Source organism: Triplophysa dalaica, chromosome 19 (assembly GCF_015846415.1).
Source record: "Triplophysa dalaica isolate WHDGS20190420 chromosome 19, ASM1584641v1, whole genome shotgun sequence".
Taxonomy (NCBI): Eukaryota; Metazoa; Chordata; class Actinopteri; order Cypriniformes; family Nemacheilidae; genus Triplophysa; species Triplophysa dalaica.
In genome coordinates this window covers 20,028,461-20,046,234 of record NC_079560.1, presented here as the reverse complement: position 1 = coordinate 20,046,234, position 17,774 = coordinate 20,028,461, and the positions used below count along the sequence as shown (strand labels likewise).

Below are 17,774 nucleotides of genomic sequence, written 5' to 3'. Positions count from 1 at the left end.
ACAACATCCAGACTATTGTCAGAACTACAGTAACAAACAATTTTGACATAAATAACTCCTAGCAGATCATGAATTTACTTAACAACAATCAAGTTTGTGGTGAAAACAGCAGGTACTGAGTAACTGACTCTAAACTTTTAACCACTAGTGAACATATTCTCATAAGAACTTTTTGATATGATATACCTTCAGACTCTTCTCTCTCACTTTGAGCTCCTTTGGGACTTTTTCTGAGCAACCTCTTCCAAAACCTCTTCTTCTTTCCCTCATCTCTGTTTTCATCCACCTCTTGATGAATATCGGCCGCTGGTCAAGGTGAATGGTCGCGTGCATCAGCGGTTGATGGTGGAGGTGTATTTTGCTGGTTTGTGGGCTCTTCTCTCTCATCCTGAGCTGATTTGCAACCTTTCTTGCAAAACTTTCTCCAGAATCTCTTCTTTCCACCATCACTGTTGTCCCCCACATCTCCTTCAGTAGCGCGCGCTGGTGGAGGTGAATGATCTTTTGAATCAACGTCGGTACCGGTAGATTTTCGGTTAGCGTGTAGACAACACCGCCATCATCCTCTGCACCTTCAGCTTGAATGCATTTACAAACTTTCTGACCCATTTTGACTCTCAGAGAACAGCAGTGGTAAACCGTGAGCGCTTGAGCAGCAGAATGAGGAGAAATGCGCGGTATGATGCTTTAACTGGAGTCAGGTCATTGTGACGTAATAATAGGAACTCTGAATGTGACGCTTATCTGATTGTTAACCCGAGGCCTTGATCACGCAACGAGGTGAACAATGTCAAACAATGAGTTGCATAATAAATTTTGAGTTGTCAAAACCATACAAACCCAACCTGTTTTAGATCAGGTTCTGCTGTAGCACAACGCTCGGTATTAACATCCTCTGTCAACTCAGGTTTGATCCAGAGTTTGTGAGGCGTGTGCACCTGAAAGTCTCACACGTGCGGCAAACAGCCAATCACACGGAACATGGAAAGCATCATCAGTTTGCTTGACTTGAAGATGAAGAGATCGTTGTAAAATAATATCATGAATTGAAACATATTTACAAGGCAGGAATAAACACGGTACTTGAAAATGCTTTATATATTAAAGTTTGTTTTTATACGAATATAGTTATATTAATTATCAACTCCTATAATAATTATATGAACGTGTTTTAAAATCATACATATATTATACAATAAATGTAAATATACAATACGATACAAATAAACACTTAGCAAAAGATTTCCCCATTAAACTTTTTTAAATTTGGATCGAAAGATACGTGGGGAGTGGCTTAACTGTGTCAGATATACTTTCTCTGAGCTGATTGGTCCAGTTTTGGTTTGCGATCTCTGACCCACATTTAAACCTGGGGAGTATTCCAGAAAGTTGGTTAAGTGACGTACCCGGCTAAATTGAAGGCTTAGTTTGCTGATAACCTCAACTTTCGGTTCCAAAAGCGGAGATAACTTTTAGGGTATGCAAGTAACCATAGCAACTTGCTCTGAAGATAACCTGCACCGTTCATTTTAAGGAAATGTTACTAAGCTATAGGGGTTGTCTTCGCATGTGTGCTCTTTTGATGAGAGTCAAAAAAAACTTAGACTTTAAAAGTTTTTCAAACTGATTGTATTCTTTAAAAATGTCCTTCTGATCCTCAGCCTCCTCCTAAAGTTTAGTATTGAAAGGCCTTCCTCCAATTACAATTATCCTTTCAGGATAGGCTGTTTCCACCTCTTTTAACATTTTGAAAGGCATGGCCTTATAACAAACGAAGTCAAACCAAAAAATGAAAATGGATATATTTGAAATACATTCATCTAAAAGTGATATATTATTTGACACATTGGACATGTAACTGTGGAGATGACGTATCGTTCTCTACCTCTGTCACAGCAGACCTTAATCCTCCAATGAAAAATGAATTGTTATATTTAGTGTGAACTGATGTGTGAAACCGGTTCTTTTAAGATTATGACAGTCGTTGCAGTTTCTACAATTAAAGGAGTCTCTATTAATATGAGTAGGCCTACCTCAGCAACTGTTCAAAATAAAGCTGATTATTGCAAAGTCAGTTTTCACAAAAAGTCGTTTTTAAAGGAACAAATTATAGGTTCAATATCCAGCCTACACAATTACCAATGTAATTAAATACATACACATGGTAAATAATGCTTACAAACATCTCAACTAACCTTGAAAAAGATAGCCATGAAAAATACTTCTATATTAGCCAACATTTATCTAAACTATCTTTATATTTAAAAGCGTTTATAGTTTTAGAAACGTATACATTCATTAACACAATATTTATGTTTTTAACTTAGCACTTTATACACCGATCCAGATTTTAATCTTTTGAGCAAAAACCTAATAACGTTATTTCACGGTCAAAGCCTTTAAGCTTCCTAACTGTCTCCATGGTGACTCGTGAAATCTGTGATCCATTGACAATGTCTTCATGTTGTTCCTCTAAACGTTGGGAGGTTGAATAAACTAACTCTTCAAACGGATTTTGGAACCGACACACCTGAGTATGCAAGGTATGGGTTAGGGTTCAGGGATTAGCTGATGGTAAGGAACCTGTTTTCTGAAATACCCCCCCCCCCCCGCTCTGGAGCAGGTTGCCGTGTAGCCTCAGTTGGCGACGAAACCCGCTCAAAACCAATCCACCTTGAGCACGAAAACTCAGAGCATGTTCAAACTAAATGCAAATTTACCTGGGAATAAATCGAAACCGCCTTCATGATACAGGCCACAGGTCTAATCCGGTTAAGTTTCAGCGTCAGTGGGCACAAAGCACTCATTAACTCTTCTTTTAAATGAATATTTTTTTTAATTTGTCTGTATTGTTTGTACACTACATTCTACCTAGTAGATCAGCTTTCTCTTTATTATTTATTGGCAAGTATTCTCCATCTATCAAATGGGATTTTACATGATTTTCTTTTGCCTGTCATCATTTTAAAAATGGCGGATTACATACAGTTTCTGCCAATCTCATATAAATCTCTAGTGCCTATACAGTAGTATTGCATACGTCATTTCTTCAAAGAGTATTCTGTTTGATCTGATTTATAAAAGAGAGATGCAGCTGTATGATTATTTCTGGAAAAACACAAGCTGCTATGATACTAGTGGGGAGAAAGGGATGGATCTACAGCACGAGAAAGCAACACATCATCCCTTCCTGGTTTGTATAATATGCATGTTGCCAACAAAACACAGACGTATGACTTAGTGTGACCGGCATCTTTAAGCACTGGACCGCTCAATCGATTAGTTTCAAACCATCTCCAAATCCAGCATTCTGTACACTGTTTATATAACATCCATCAGTGAAATGTTGTGAACAAACAGACACACCAAAACTTCACTTTTGCAAGAGTAACGAGCAGCAGCTCAGCCCATCATGACATAGCCCAGATAATCTTGATGGTAAGCGGGTCTCGCTCTTCGGTTGACTCGTGGGCGGACTATTTCACAGTCTTGCCCTGCTTTTCCGGGAGAATAGCCAATAAAATGAACAGGATCCTTTGGACGACACAGGGATCTAGAATTATAAAAAAAACTTTCCCTAACAAGTTGGAGTGCACAGACTTACTACTTGATACGCCTAACTCGTTTTTTAACAAGTTGACCATGTTAAGCATGAGAAGACAGCACGTATATAACTGTAAAGAATTAAGAATGCATGACATAGCATGATACCCCATCTTTAAACATTGACCGAACGTCATTCAGGTCTATTTCTCTATGATCAGAAATGTCTCCATTCATTTTTCTTTGCTGACTATGTTACCGTAGCTTTCCTCCTATGATAATCAGATAATCTTTGCTCAAGTGCTTCCTTAGAACTCTAAATGCACAGTTTCTTTCTTTTATTGCATTTTTACATTCATCATTTCACCATGGAACCATTTTCTTGTTTCCATTCATAATGCTTTTTGGTACACAAGTAGTTTCAGCATTGATAGTTAAAAACGTCACAGCGTCTGCACAGCTATCAACATCTTTCTTCAATTGTTAAGGTTTCAATGGGTTCCATACAGCCTTCTATGAAATTTTCACATTCTGCTTTATGAAAACACAACCTCTCTATTATGTACCCTTCCTGCTTAAGTAAAAGTACACAAACCTTGCATCGAAAAAATTACTCCATTACAAGTTACAAGACACAAATTCCCAAAAACTTCAGTAAAAGTCTTGGAGTATCTGATTTGAACAGCACCAGAGTATTTCACTCATACTTAATGTAGGCTCAAAGCAGCACTGATCCTCAGTTGTTTACGCCTGCCCATGACCCCTCACAGACTCCGCCTTATGAACGCTTAGGTCCACCTTCAGCCATTTTCAGGCAAGAGCAGATGTAGTCACTAGCCAGCGACAACAATGTCTAAGAAACAACAAATGTGTGCTGTTGTTGGATGTAAAATGGAACATAAAAGTAGGCCGGGAGGAGAACTTTCCGACAAGCCCTGGTTCGTCCCGCTGCGACTTTGCGGGCCGGAGTTATAACGATCGAAAGTCCCTGGCGGGATGATGATGATGATGATGACTTAGCGTTCGGGAAGAATTGACAACTACCTGATACTGCACTCGTATTCACATAAACAAGCCATGTTGACCAGTTTAAATAAGTTAGGGGAAAATGTACAAGATTATAGTACCTTCAATAACCTGTATGTGAAAATATTAATTCTTCTGTAGCAAAAATAAACTGCTGCAAAAAAAAGATAGGGGCCTTGCAAAATGTAATGTGTAATGGCATTAGTCATTACAAATGTAGTAGAGTAAAGAATACATATACTTGTTCAAAAAGGCAGTCAAGTAGAGAGAAAAGGTTGCTAATATATTTAATACTCAGTAGAACTAAAGTACCCATACTTTACGCCACTGATAGTCCAAAATTAAATGAACTTAATGTAATGTCATGATCACTACCTGTATTGATGTCGTTTAAGAAAGTATAGCCTAAAATAACAAACAAAAGAGGCTAACTAAGGGTAAAGGATAACCTGGCTTACCTACAAAACAGACCAAAATAATATAAAGAAACATAGACTGACCTCACTCACAAACATCAGCAGGAGAAAAGTGTGGAGGGGGAGAAGGCTCTTTCTCCCTACTGCTTCCCAAAGAAAATGAAGAAAAGTAAAATAACCATCAGGTTTACAATACCTTTAAAGCCTCTCTTTTCTCAATGTGTTGTAAAGAGAAAAGTTCTCGGAGTCAGCAGCTAAAGATACCCCAGATTAGTTAAAGCCACCAAAGGTTACAACCACTGTTGCAAACTCTAAATAGAAAAACTATTTACTTAGACACCGAACCCTCATTCTGGATCAGAGGAGAAGTGTGTGTTTGCACAACCATCTCCACACTGCTTTAACTCTCACGCATGCTCTCACCAACGAGCTGCAGCTGTAGATAATTACCCTGTGAGCAGGTAGAGCGGAGAGTTCAACAACAGAGAGAAAGGAGAAAAAAAATCACAATAATACGTCAAAATATACGATGTAATAAATGCGTTTATTTCCGTCCGGCGGAAATAGTTTGATGCACAAGCTTGTTCCATGAAGGATTTGTATGTGATGGTTGGATGTTGAGAGCAGGTAATTAGTCAATTTATTAGGAAAGTGGATTGATATGCGTGGGTTCTTTTGATATAAAGGAATTTTAACTTTCTAATTTCAGCTCTGTGGTGCCTGATTATATTTATTTTCATGTGCATTTGGGTTATGTTTCGTTTCTTTATCGTTAATGCTCTTAACATTTGGACGTCCTTCTACATAGTCTCTTTTGTATAGTGCCACAAATAAATCTTTGTATGTTTTACTTGAACCTTTGCTGGTGGTATACGTTTACTGATGGTCTCCAGTAACACTCATATATACAGAGACAAAAAGTAAGATCTACGCATGATACTTTATTTCTTGTAACCACTGATCAAGTACCACTTCCATCATTAACACACAAGTTTTTTTTATCATCCATTCATTCTTCAATTACTTTTCCATTCTTATCTGTATGATCACTTCTCTTGTGTCATCAAGTTCTTACATGGATTTTAAAAAATGTACTAGTTTAATGTGTCCTCTAGGGCTACACATTTCTATAACTACACATTCATATTCGAGACCTTTATTCTCCTATATGCTCAGGTGAAAATAATACATCCTCCACCTTGCGATTCAATTCATTCACACCTGACATTGCTATATCCTGTCACTAACCATGAGGACATCAGGTATGATTTTTTCTTGACCTTTTGACCATCAGTATATTAATCAAACAGAGACAGTCCATCATAGTTATTTGGTTTAAGCTTTTCATGAATCATTTCAGCCTAAATATATTTTATCCCCAATACCTCTGTTGCATCCTCTACAAATGTCTTAGCTCTATCACTTTCCCTCTGTTGCTGCATTGGTTAATTCACAATTTTGTATATTTACTGAAACCACTTGTCACTCTAATTTGCTGAATTTTAAGGTTTAATATAAGTTTAACGGGTGAGTTATAAAAAACATCACCCTCCTCACAGTTGTCATGAAGTGTAAAATAAGATATCTAGACTAAAATACAATTTCGTACCAGGTTGTAAACGTGTGTTTTACTGCTGAAAAGTTGCTCCTTTAAACATGGAGCTCAATGAGATTCTGCTCTCTTTTGGAGCTAGCCTCTAGCGGCCAGTCGATGAATTGCAATTAAATTTTCTTCCATGTTGGTTTCACGAGAGAGACCGGAAGATTGCCCCTTGATTGCGTAGTGAATGTCACGCGCGAATGAAGTAAGCAAACTCAAAATGTTCAAGTGTCCAACTACGTGCGAATAGCGCGATTCATTGGCGCAAGTCGCGGCTGGTGTGAACGCTCTATTCCACAGGCTTCTATTTCAGATCAAACACTAAATGACAATAAACAGGATGACCGCTCAGAATGATGGACAGGGTAACTCAAGACTTTTCGATGGCCGTTATGTGTATTGGGTATACTGCTTACCGTGGTGATGAGATTTATAGCAGATTATCATCACTAAATGGCTGGTTGTCTGAGTGGTGCCTGCAGAATAATATAGATTTTATAAATAACTGGAAGAGTTTTGAGGGCAGACCTGACCTGTTGAAACGAGAGGGTCTCCATCCCTCCTGGGATGGGGTTTCCCTCCTCTCTAGAAATTTGGCACACAGTCTTAATAATGCTAAAATCTGACTACCTGGGGCCCAGGTCAGGAAGGAGACAGAATGGCTTAACCAACTGTCTGCTTGCCGTCTCGCGTTACAGAATACACAAAATATACAACATGTAATAATCCCTTCTTACAAACAACATAAAATAGAGACTGTGTCTGTCCCCCGGATTAGCAAACATAAGATATTGCGTAAACCTCTTGAAAGTAATTTAATAAACGTTAAACAAATCAAACATGAACAAAATACAGATAATCAACTGTTACGACTCGGATTGCTTAATATTAGATCTCTCTCAAATAAAGCACTTTTTGTTAACGATTTGATAACCGATCATAAAATAGACATGCTTTGTTTGACAGAAACATGGCTAAAGCCAGATGATTATATTACTCTAAATGAATCCGTTCCCCAAGATTATTACTATAAACACGAGCCTCGTCTAAAAGGTAGAGGGGGAGGTGTCGCTGCACTTTACAATAATTCTTTTATCACCTCTCAGAAGTCTAATTTTAAATACAATTCTTTTGAAGTCATGGTACTTCACGTATCGACACCTAATACTAAGGACAAAACATTTTTAAAATTTATTCTAGCTATTGTATATAGGCCTCCAGGGCACCACACAGATTTTATTAAAGATTTTGGTGGGTTCTTATCAGAACTAGTACTGGCCGCAGATAGAGTCTTGTCGTTGGTGACTTTAATATCCATGTAGACAATGATACAGATGCCTTGGGACTGGCTTTCAAAGACACTCTTAACTCCATGGGCGTTAGTCAACATGTGTCAGGACCCACTCACCTTCGTAATCATACTTTAGATTTAATACTTTCTTATGGTATAAATGTGGACGATGTTAAAATCGTTCAGCAGAGTGAAGACATTTCGGATCATTATCTGATATTTTGTTTGCTTCAATGGCCTACGGCTGCAAATCAAACTCCTTGTTACAAATATGGTAGAACGATTACTTCAACTACCAAAGATGCGTTTCTCGATAATCTGCCTGAATTGTCTCAAATATCTATCATGAGTAAAAACGTTGACGATTTTGACACTACTATTGAAAATTTTAACACTACGATCTCGGAAATATTAGACACAGTTGCTCCTCTGCGTTTAAAGAAAATTAAAAATATAAGGGCCCAACACCGTGGTATAATGAACACACTCGGACTCTAAAAAACAGCGTCCCGGAAAATGGAGCGCAACTTTAAGAAAACTAATTTAGAGGTATTTCGTATAGCATGGAAGGATAGTACTCGAAATTACAGGAATGCCATAAAAACGTCTAGATCCGCCTACTTTTCAACACTAATAGAGGAAAACCATCACAACCCTAGGTTTTTATTTAACACCGTGGCTAAATTAACAAAAAATAAGTCGTCATCAACGTCAGATTCTGATTATCAGCATAACAGTGATGAATTTATGAACTACTTCACGAGTAAAATCCAAGATATAAGAGAAAAAATTATAACAATGCAACCTGTAGTGAAATCCGCTGAACAAACTAACTACAGCACCCCTAAGGAGAAATTGCAATTTTTTTCTACAGTAGATCACGATGAACTGTCTAAAATCATTAGATCATCTAAATCAACAACATGCATGCTAGACCCTATACCTACAAAACTACTGAAAGAAATGCTCCCAGAAATTATAGATCCTCTTCTCAGTATTATTAACTCATCTCTGACATTAGGACATGTGCCTAAAGCATTTAAGGTGGCTGTTATAAGGCCTCTTTTAAAAGAAAAAAAACCTCGACCCTAAAGAACTAGGGAATTACAGGCCTATATCGAATTTACCTTTTATATCTATAGTTCTGGAAAAAGTAGTTTCAACTCAATTATGCTCCTTCCTCCAAAGGAATGACATTAATGATGAATTCCAGTCTGGATTTCGAGCATGTCACAGTACAGAGACTGCTTTGATCAGAGTTACAAATGATCTGCTTTTAGCGTCTGACCGTGGCTGTATTTCGTTATTGGTGCTGCTAGACCTCAGTGCTGCATTTGACACCATTGACCATAGCATACTTCTACATAGACTCGAAAATTGCGTTGGCATTAACGGAATATCATTGAAATGGTTTAAGTCTTATTTATCTGACCGTTTTCAATTTGTAGCAATAAACAATGAGGTGTCCCGCAAATCACAAGTCCAGTACGGTGTACCACAGGGCTCAGTCTTGGGACCCCTGCTCTTCGCATTATACATGCTACCTCTAGGAGATATAATAAAGCGACACGGAATTAGCTTTCACTGTTATGCTGATGATACTCAACTTTATATTTCCTCGATGCCTCATGAAACCCAGCAGTTTCATCGAATAAAGGATTACATAGCTGACTTAAAAATGTGGATGAGTAACAATTTTTTACTACTAAACTTGGACAAAACAGAAGTGTTACTTAATGGACCGAAAACTGCTATGTGTACTAACCAAGAATACTGCTTAACGATTGACGGATGCTCCATAAAATCCTCGTCATCAGCTAAGAATCTTGGTGTTGTATTCGACAGTACTCTGTCATTTGAAAGCCATGTCGCCAACACCTGTAAAATTGCATTTTTCCATTTTAAGAATATATCTAAATTACGTCATATGCTGTCACTGTCAGATGCAGAGAAATTAATTCATGCATTCATGACATCAAGACTAGATTACTGTAATGCACTTTTAGGTGGTTGCCCTGCAGGCCTATTACAAAAACTGCAACTGGTTCAAAACGCGGCAGCTCGAGTTCTTACACGTACAAAAAAGTATGAGCATATAACCCCGGTTCTGTCAACCTTGCACTGGTTACCTATAAAGCATCGCATTAACTTTAAGATCATGCTTATTACCTATAAAGCCCTACATGGTCTAGCTCCGCAGTATTTGAAAGAACTTCTATTGTATTACAGACCTCCACGTACATTACGCTCTCAGGCGTCCTGTCAGTTGGTAATACCTAGAATTTCAAAATCGAGTGCAGGTGGTAGATCCTTTTCTTATCTAGCGCCTAAACTTTGGAATATTCTTCCCTGCACGGTCCGGGAGGCAGACACACTCTGTCAGTTTAATCTAGACTAAAGACTCATCTTTTTAATCTTGCATACACTATACCTCCATAATATTAATCCTCAAAGGATTTAGGCTGCATTATTTAGATCAACCGGAACCAGGAACACATCCAACAACAAATGATGTACTTGTTGCATCAAAGAGTGCAGAACAGTACTCTACTCTCAGCCAGTCTTGTCTCTTTGTTCCAAGGTTACGGCAGGATGCAGTTCATGCCCAGACCTGATGGCAGAGCTGAGAATGGGAAGCGGTGACCTGAAAAGAGCTAAGAGGATAGAGCTGGATAAAGGACGCGACAACTTTTTTTTTCCTACAACATTTAAAATGCTATTAGATTGTTAATGATAATCTTAAATCCTTAATTTTTATATTTTATTAAGCCTTGTTGTGCAAGCACTGTTGAGCTTGTGCAGAGGCAGCAGCTTTTGCCAGAGGGGGAACTGGAATCCCCTGGTTGGGCCTGGGTTCCCCTGAGGTTTTTTTTCTCGATGGGAGTTTTGGGTTCCTCACCACCGTTTGCATATTGTTTTGCACTATCTGGCTGGCCGGGGGGGGCTGCTTTCGAATTCATACTTGTATTAAATGTGTCTCATGTACAGCTGCTTTGTAACAATGAAAATTGTAAAAAGCCCTATATAAACAAAGTTGAGTTGAGTTGCGTTATAAATAGAGTGGTAAACGACAACCAGGAGCTAGTGTAATCAGTGCCAGGTATGAGGGCTCATGGGAAATGTGGTCCAAATCCTAGTCAATATTTTGGGGATGGCTCCCTCTGGTGGCGATTAGAAAGAAGAGCTGGAGCCTCACTCCTGGCAGGAATAAAAGTATATAAAAGGAGAAAAGAAATAGGCCACTTAAGAAAAAAACGGCAGCATATCAGATATCAGCAAACTCCAGTATTTTGCATCACGGCACCTCAGAGAAACAGCACATATGGAGAAAAATATTTGTGATGTGCCATCATGATCTAATGTTTCTTTCTTAATGTTCCATGTATTAGATGGTAGCTTTCATCTGTTTAATCCAGCATTTACAGCCTAAAGAAACTTCCCCCTAGGATTTAAAACCATCACGGGCTGAGCCTAAAACATTAGGTTCTAATGTAGGGAATTTGGATTAGGTTGTAAGGGGTATTAATTTCATGGAAAATATGCTTTGCATGAACTTTTTTTATGCAATATGGTTTATTAGCAAACACAAAATAGTCACATAAATTTAAATGTATTCTTCTCAAGGAAATTATGCAATATACTATCAAACACAAAATAATCATATATAAGTCTATACATCTGACCCATTGTTTATCTTTGTCTAGCTACTTATGTCACACAGACCACTGACCTCACATGTGTGACAGGCAACATCTGTGCATTATCCTCGTAAAAATAATGCATATCAAATTGTTTTTTTTTTGCTATCTTTGAATTGATTTGATAATAATTTGCCTTGCGTGTAATTGCTTTTATAATATGTCTGTCTAAGCGGCAAAAGCATCCGTTCCGGCCCCGTACGTTAGCGGCCCACCAGAAATACGCCTGGTACGCCAGATGGCCAGTCCGCCCCTGCTGATGGACTCATGATTCTCATCTCTTGATGACTAGTCACGACCTGATACCAGACCTGCAGCTTAATGTCACAGCAGTATTCATCCTCTTTCTCTCTCTCTCTTTGGCTCCACTTTTGCTTTCTTGTCACCGTCACAACTAATTAGGTCTAACATCTAACATTAGGTCTAAGGTTTTCATACATCATAAACATCTTAATGATGCACACACCGTGTCACATCTGTCATGTGTATTTTAATTTTTTTGTTTTTATTTTTCTTGTTTGGTAATGACAAAAAGTTGATCTTATTAACTGTTAAATAATAGTTTATATGTTACAATCAAATCATAAATAATGCTGTGACAGTACCTGTGAAAAACTCATGGTCTGAACTCACCCGAAGTCTTTAAGGACGAACTAGCGCTGCCCTGTATAGAGTAGAGAAGTGATGAAGTGAGTTAGTTTACTCATTCAAAGATTAATCATGCAAGTATGTTACATACACGGTTCAAAGAAATGGACTACAGTTTATGTGAGATGTCTTTAAGGTTCAACTGAATGCACAGAATCCCACCAATCGAGGAAAACATTGCAGTGCTGTATGTGCTCGGATGCTTCAGCTCTTCTCTTCAAAGAGACATGAGCCAATAGCGTTACAGAGCCTTTTCATTGGTTGAATGTACTGAATGAATACGCCCTTTACTAAAAGAGTCAATTGAGTTAATATGAGATCGAAGGAACTGGTAAATATTGTTCATGACCTATATCCTCTGTGTTGCGACAATGCATGTCCAATTAGGTCATATCAAAGACTTGGTTTAATTTAATTTGAACTGTTTTAAATGTTGACATTTATTAGGCTGTGTGTTAATAAACTTTATTTAAATATAATTAATGAACCAACTGGTTTTCTTTTGGCTTCAGTCATTGTGGGGATACTCTCAAAGCTCTCGAAGCTTTTGCTATCTCACCCGAATGCTATCTTTGCTATCCTTTACAGTCGAGTCTGAACTCACCCGAAGACTTTTACAGTCGAGTCTGAACTCACCAGAAGGCTTTTACAGTCGAGTCTGAACTCACCCGAAGGCTTTTAGAGTCGAGTCTGAACTCACCCGAAGACTTTTACAGTCGAGTCTGAACTCACCAGAAGGCTTTTACAGTCGAGTCTGAACTCACCCGAAGGCTTTTAGAGTCGAGTCTGAACTCACCCGAAGCCTTTTACAGTCGAGTCTGAACTCACCCGAAGACTTTACAGTCGAGTCTGAACTCACCCGAAGACTTTTACAGTCGAGTCTGAACTCACCCGAAGACTTTACAGTCGAGTCTGAACTCACCCGAAGACTTTTACAGTCGAGTCTGAACTCACCCGAAGACTTTACAGTCGAGTCTGAACTCACCCGAAGACTTTACAGTCGAGTCTGAACTCACCCGAAGACTTTACAGTCGAGTCTGAACTCACCCGAAGACTTTACAGTCGAGTCTGAACTCACCCGAAGACTTTACAGTCGAGTCTGAACTCACCCGAAGACTTTACAGTCGAGTCTGAACTCACCCGAAGGCTTTTACAGTCGAGTCTGAACTCACCCGAAGGCTTTTACAGTCGAGTCTGAACTCACCCGAAGACTTTACAGTCGAGTCTGAACTCACCCGAAGGGTTATACAGTCGAGTCTGAACTCACCCGAAGGCTTTTACAGTCGAGTCTGAACTCACCCGAAGGGTTTTACAGTCGAGTCTGAACTCACCCGAAGACTTTACAGTCGAGTCTGAACTCACCCGAAGACTTTTACAGTCGAGTCTGAACTCACCCGAAGACTTTACAGTCGAGTCTGAACTCACCCGAAGACTTTTACAGTCGAGTCTGAACTCACCCGAAGACTTTACAGTCGAGTCTGAACTCACCCGAAGACTTTACAGTCGAGTCTGAACTCACCCGAAGACTTTACAGTCGAGTCTGAACTCACCCGAAGACTTTACAGTCGAGTCTGAACTCACCCGAAGACTTTACAGTCGAGTCTGAACTCACCCGAAGACTTTACAGTCGAGTCTGAACTCACCCGAAGACTTTACAGTCGAGTCTGAACTCACCCGAAGGCTTTTACAGTCGAGTCTGAACTCACCCGAAGGCTTTTACAGTCGAGTCTGAACTCACCCGAAGACTTTACAGTCGAGTCTGAACTCACCCGAAGGGTTATACAGTCGAGTCTGAACTCACCCGAAGGCTTTTACAGTCGAGTCTGAACTCACCCGAAGGCTTTTACAGTCGAGTCTGAACTCACCCGAAGGCTTTTACAGTCGAGTCTGAACTCACCCGAAGGGTTTTACAGTCGAGTCTGAACTCACCCGAAGGGTTTTACAGTCGAGTCTGAACTCACCCGAAGGCTTTTACAGTCGAGTCTGAACTCACCCGAAGGGTTTTACAGTCGAGTCTGAACTCACCCGAAGGGTTTTACAGTCGAGTCTGAACTCACCCGAAGGCTTAAAGGGGACATTTCATGAAAAACAGACTTTTTTCCATGTTGAAAAGCTAAAATCGGGTCTCTTATGCATCTGCCAACTCAGAAAACGTAAAAAAAGACAAATCATTAACTTTTTTTATGTGAGCCTATCTCTGCAAGCCTTTGAGAAAACTAGCACTTCAGAAATCCCACTCTTACTGACGAAAGTAGTCGTTTTTATTATAATATTTCCGCCCCTTGTTCGATGTGTCCACCCATTGCGCCACAACAATTGTTGTTTTCACATGTGTTAAGTTCCAACACAATTGCAAAAGTAGCAAAGCTTACGAACTGTTGTGTTGTTGGCTGCACTCAACAATGTTCCCAGCCTTAGGAGAGACGAGAGAGTGATGGATTTCCCAGCGGGCACCTCGATGTCAATTTGACGTCAAATTTCAGACAAGATTTGATCAAGATGGTGCACCACATCATTTCAAATTCAAATCATACATTAAATTCTTCAAGGTTTTTAATGAGGTGAAAATATGAGGTTTATCCCATACTGAAATTGGTTAATGTAAGTATAGCCCAATATGTTTGACATTGAAATGACGTCAAATCAACGTTGCATTATAGGCATTCATTTGATGTTGTATTGACATCATATTGACATCAATGTAAATCCAGTTGAAATAGCATTTTTCTTCTAACTGGCCCCTCAAAATGCATCTATTTGTCACATCTTTTGAAGCAGTTGTTGGATTTGTACATGAAAGTGGACTGCTGTAACTTCTGTGGTAAAAAACACTTTTTTTAAAAGTATGTAAATACTCATGCTGAAATAAAAGGAAACAGTGATTGTTAAATTTTACAAGAAAATATACTGATTTGCCAATAATACATTCAGATGTAATTACAATTTAAAATATTAAAAACAAAAGCAGCATTTTTGCTGTAACCCCACATAAAGTATTATGTTTCCTTATTTTGGTTATTTATAGTGATATTATATTACTGTAAAATTAGAAAAACATTGCTGTAATTGAAAATACTCATAAAATTGTAATACCTTATAATGTATGTACCATTTTTACAGTATTACAACTTCATGTTCATTTTAGTCAAAAAACTCTTATAACTTTTTTATTATTTTTTATAAATTTTTATTTTTCCTTAATTTTTATTAATAATCATTAATTAATCATTAATTTTATTATGAAAAATGTTGGGCCTACAATGCCCATTCATTCTCTGTAGTTTTAATGCCCATTTATTATCTGTCTTATGTATTTCTTAATACCACCTGTAGACGGCGCCATGGCCTATTTCACATTTCCGGGTTTCTCAGCAGCTGAAGTTAGTGAATGGACTACAACAATTAATTTATTTTTTGTGTGAAATTTGATGCAAATGTAGTATAACATATTATTTTATACATACACGTAAAAATATAAAATTTATAAAAATATTTGGAGGATTTACTACGTTGACCGTTGAAACGTACGTCATCACGTCTTGCGTAGAGGCCAGTGTTTGCTATGCGGTCGAAGCATTGGAGAAGGTTGTCGCTTTTTATCAGGTGAGTAATAAACATCTCATGAAATAAAAAATACGATATATATTGGGTAACTTTGAAAACCTAGAAGATTGTGTTTTGATGAAATATATGACTTGGCGATATATTAGAATCTGGTGAGTTGAAATATCCCGCCAGAAGTACCGTGAAGATTTCTGAGGTAATGTTAATGTGCGATCCATTAAGCGTGTAACGTTGAGTTAACGATTTAGAAATGTCAGTGAGTAATGTTAGTTTTGCAATTAATATTCGGATAAAATAAAAATGCCCTCATTTGAATCTCTTTACCGATGCTATGCGACAAAGCGAAACATACCCATAATTATAATTCATAATTTGATACACACTGATGAAGTGTTCTAAAATGTCCTGGTAGAAGGTCCACTGTGTCAAGCAGGACCAGCCCACACTACTAAAGGTACCAAAAGCTGGTTCAATGACAATTTGTGTTACTGTGCTCAAAGGAAAACTTCTCAGCTGTTCTGGTCACTTAGTTGTATTGTTCAACAATCTTAACAATCATTGAATACTGATATGGTTGTCTTTTTTTTCAGAATTCTTACAAACAAATTGATGTCAACAATGAATATGGATGGCTCAGGAATGAAGAAGGCCTTTGGAAAACACGGCTATGTCGTGTTATAATAGGTACTACATTACTTTTCTTGTATGATTAGAGGATGTAGTGTCTATCAACATATGCTACATTTTAAGTAAATTAAACATGTAATGCTTAAATTACAATCTTATCTTAGTAAACTGACACATTTAAAACATTTAACAACTCTTAAATATTTGCAAGTAGTGCACATTTCTAAATTTAACAGATACTTATTTAAACCTGGGAACATCTTAGTGTTAATAAACATTTAAGAGCAGCAACTTGCATTAACTTCTATGTACAAGTGATGGTTGCTGAAAAATGTTAGGTATATTTTAATGTCTTAAAAGGTGTGCTAATTGTGGTTTCATCTTCATTTAGGTGCACTACAGCAGTCCAAACCTTCATTATCAGAGGCTGAAATAAAAAAATACAGCTAAAAAATCTCCGGTCTGCTCCCGATAGATGTGGGGGTATGGGACGACAAAAGGGGAAATCGGCGATTGATGTGTGTTCAGATTCTGAATAAGTAGGCCTTAAGCCAATTGTTTATCAAAATTATTTTTGTTCATTTGGGATATGATCTGGGAAAACCCATCACATGGTGAAATAAAAAATACTGGTTTTAGTATCATATGAAAGCTATTAAGCCCTTTCCAAAACTGTTTTTATTTAATTTACAAATTGTTTTTATGGAGTGGGTGGTCTAGTGGGTTAAACCACTGAACTGGTAAATCAAAAGGTTGCTGGTTCTGTCCTAGTAGCCACCACCACTGTGTCCTTGAGCAAGACACTTTACTCCCCGTTGCTCCAGGGGGATTGTCCCTGTAATAAGTGCACTGTAAGTCGCTTTGGATAAAAGCGTCTGCTAAATAACTACACGTAAATGTAAATGTTTTTAACAAATGGAAAGGGCTTGAGAGCTTTCATATGATATCAAAACCTGTAATATGTACAATTTTGTCATGTGATGGCTTTTTCCAGATCACTTAATATTTATATATCAATTTAAATGTTAATATTTAATTAAAAAGTAATTCAAGGAGGATTTTATATTTATTAGTGGTTTAAGAACATTTTAAATTTCTGGAATTGTAGCTGATTGTATTTAATAAAACATGTCTTACATTAAGTACTGTTGTTTCATTATTTATTGGTCTAGAATAGGACATCAATTTGTTAAAAAATGTAAAAGAAATTGCTAATCAAATTAACGTCAAAACTTGATGTCAATTTGATGTCAAATTTTGACATCGATTTGATTTGCATTTTTGACCAATTCTTTGATGCCGATGTTTGACGTCAATTTGATGTCTATTTAACATCAATTGCCCACTGGGTTATTTAGTTT

General features: G+C 37.9%; 1 long non-coding RNA gene across 1 annotated transcript; it reads left to right on the top strand.

Annotated features, from left to right (window-relative positions):
- Window positions 1-15,512: 15,512 nt before the first annotated feature.
- On the top strand, window positions 15,513-17,555 carry LOC130408003 (uncharacterized). The gene is made up of 3 exons (XR_008904715.1): window positions 15,513-15,825; window positions 16,377-16,470; window positions 16,805-17,555. It is a non-coding gene; the product is annotated as an uncharacterized LOC130408003 (long non-coding RNA).
- The last annotated feature ends 219 nt before the right edge of the window (window positions 17,556-17,774 follow it).